This window comes from Brassica napus, chromosome C7, assembly GCF_020379485.1.
Source record: "Brassica napus cultivar Da-Ae chromosome C7, Da-Ae, whole genome shotgun sequence".
In the NCBI taxonomy this organism is placed as follows: domain Eukaryota; kingdom Viridiplantae; phylum Streptophyta; class Magnoliopsida; order Brassicales; family Brassicaceae; genus Brassica; species Brassica napus.
Window position 1 is genome coordinate 12,404,746 of NC_063450.1, and position 3,101 is coordinate 12,407,846.

Below are 3,101 nucleotides of genomic sequence, written 5' to 3' on the forward strand. Positions count from 1 at the left end.
CACTGTCTGAAGAAGCGAGGGATGGGGATTTGTTGCCGGAAGTGGAAGGTTGAGTGGGTGGGTTCCTCCACTTACGCTGAAGCTGCGCAGCAGTGAGGGGGAAGCCAAGAGCATCAGGCGGGGGTGGAGGCTGGGGGTTTGAGGTGTTCGCGAAAGCGAAATCGGCTGAGCTACATCCAGCTATTCCTCCCCTAGTTAAGACATCAGCTACTTTCTTCATGAACTTTGCTGAAGTCTTTGCCTGCTTCTTCACAGTCTTGCTGAGCGCCTTGCACTTATCCTTCAGCTTTTCTATCGTTCTGTCCTGAGCTTTGTTCCACCTCTGGAGACGACCAATGTGGTCATGAGCATCACGGAGAGCTCCAGGGGGAAGGACTCCGTCATGGGGCTTGAAGTAGTAGCGCGGAGGTCCATAGATATGCTCAGATGTGTCTGCAACAGGCGAATCAGGTTGCGTAGGGACACTCCTTTTCCTTGATGGAGCTGCTTGAATTGGATCGAGAGGCCCGTGTTCTCCGAGAAAGTACTCCTGGGGAATGTTGAAGCTGACAGCTCCAGGTATCTCTAAACTCGTCAGGTTCCGGTTTGGAAGAACCACCTCGACTGGCTTGCCCTGCAAGTAGTAGTGGTAGACGTAGTCCTTCCCATACATCCCACTGAAATAGGTGGCAATCCTCAAGTAGGTGCCATCAATGAACCTAGGCCCCGCTGCGTCCTTTCCCAAGGGAACATTCAGAAATTGGAGCAGTGGTGTGATCATTCCGCCTATCCCCATCTTTGGGCGTGAATCAGTGGTGTACCACGCCCAGTCTCTGTAGTGCTCGAGACGGCCCACAAAGAAACTGACCATCCCAAAGGTAGCATAGATGTCAGTGCTGGGAAGGGGTAACACTCCAGGTTGAGCGTAGGGACGGATAGCCGGACAGAGCAGTCGCATGTCTTCCTCAGTAACCGTACCAGCTTGCTTCCGTGGGTAAAAAGCATGGACTAGCAATCTGTGGAGGTAGCGTACAGACGGGTGTCGGATGTGTGAGTTCTTGTCCGCCCCGGTAGAGTGCTTGTTTCCAGTGATCAACTTCCAGAGCTCTGTGGGGAGGTTCTCACACTTGGGAAGTGAGTGGTCTTCTAGGTCTTGGAACCCCATGACCCTCCCAATGTCCTTGAAGTTCATGTTGTATTCTCTTCCATTGACCTTGAACCTGATTTTTCCCCATCCTTGTCTCACATGCGCCGTGTCGTGGTAAGTGACCACAAGAGAGGATAGGAACTGACAAGTGACATCCTTGTAGAAAGGATAAGCCATGGTGAGGAGTTTTGGCATCTTCAAATGTCCCAGCATCGCCTCAATATCAGACTCTAGACCCAACTCCTTCAGCAAATCGAGGTCGGCAAACCTGGTTGGAGCCCAAGTGACTCCATTCTTCAAATGATCATATAGCTCCTCCACAGATGGAGTTTTCGCTCTGTCTCGATCAACAGCAACCCCTTTGCCCTTTGACATCTTGGCTTTCTTCGTAGGTGCCGGCTCATCTTCACTCTCAGTTTCACCTTCCTCATGGGTGGGAACTGGTACACTTTTCCCTGCCCTCTTCTCGTGTTCTTTCGATTTCCTTGCAGCCAACGTCTGCTGTCGCACAGTCCTCTGCGTCCCTGAGCCAGTTGGCTCGCTGGTTAAAGCTTTTCCTCTTAGGGCAAACTCTTGACTTTCGGCTTCTTGCCTCTCAGCTTCCAACCTTCCCTTTGTCTTCTTAACCATTTTCACCTGAAAAATTACAAACTTGGAAATGGATAAGTAGATGGAAGTAAAGAAAAGCAAGACTTTGCAAGTGAAAATTTTGCAAAAGTGAACTTAACAGGTGAATTTTTCAGTTTAAACTCAAGTTCAACACAATGCAACAATGTAACATCTTAACGCATCTAGTCCACCCACAAACACACCCAATTAAGATCAAATTCGAAAACCCCCAAATCCATGAACCCTAATTTTGCCAAAGTGCAATTTAAACTCAATTTCACCATTAATTCAACAACCCAACTTGATAGATAAACTTTCCCTAGTCTATTTCACCACACTCTAGCAAGAAAAGGACCAAATTTCGACTTTCAAATTCTAGGGTTCATGGACCTACGAATTTGAATTTTAAAACTCAATACCTTGCTCTGGATGAAAGGAAATGGTGAATGGGTAGTGAAGAATAGACTACAGGGGCGAAAGCTTGGATTTAGAAACAAGAACTAGTTGATTTGGGTGAGAATTGAGAAGGTTTTGGGAATTTTGGTGTGGGTGAGTTTGAGAGAGTTTGTGAGTTTGTGAGAGGAGGGGAGAGTGATAGAGATGGAGTCGCAGGGGTTGGGGTAGGTTTAGGGTCGTCCGGTTCGGTCTAGGGTGGTTAGGGTCGGTTTACTTGAATTAAACCGGGGTTTAGAGTTAGGAAACTTACCTGGACCGGTTCGGGAGCGACGTGAGGGTGTCGCTGGGAGAGGTCGCTCCCGAGTCGTTTCCTCGCGTCGTGTTTCGACTAAACGCGAGCGACCTTGGAGTGTCGCTCTAGAAACCTCGCTCTGAGCTGGAGCGACTTCAAGGTGTCGCTCTAGGACGTCGCTCCGGGTCAGTTTTTTTTTTTGAGCTCTGTTTCGTCGAAACCGCGAGCGACTCCGAGGTGTCGCTCCCATAACGTCGCTCCCATCTGGAGCGACCTTTCGACCTCGCTCCGAGACCTCGCTCTGAGGCGATTTTTCTTGATCCGGCGACGAAAACGCGAGCGACCTTGGAGTGTCGCTCTCGAAACCTCGCTCCCAGCTGGAGCGACCTTGAGGTGTCGCTGTGAGACCTCGCTCCCACGCACGACTCCTGCTCAAAACTGAACCGATCAAGCACCTGCACACAACTTCTCTCTTTTTTTTTTTTTTTTTTTTTTATGCAATAAGATGAAAAATGAAAATACCAATGCAATATATACAAGGATACGCATGGGACTTCCTCCCAAGTGAGCTTGTTTTAAGTCCCGAGCTTGACTTTGCCTCCTTTTAGATTAGGCCGGGGTAGGATCAGACAGTGGAGTTGAAACTCCATCTTCCTCTGGTGCAGTAGCCATGTAGAG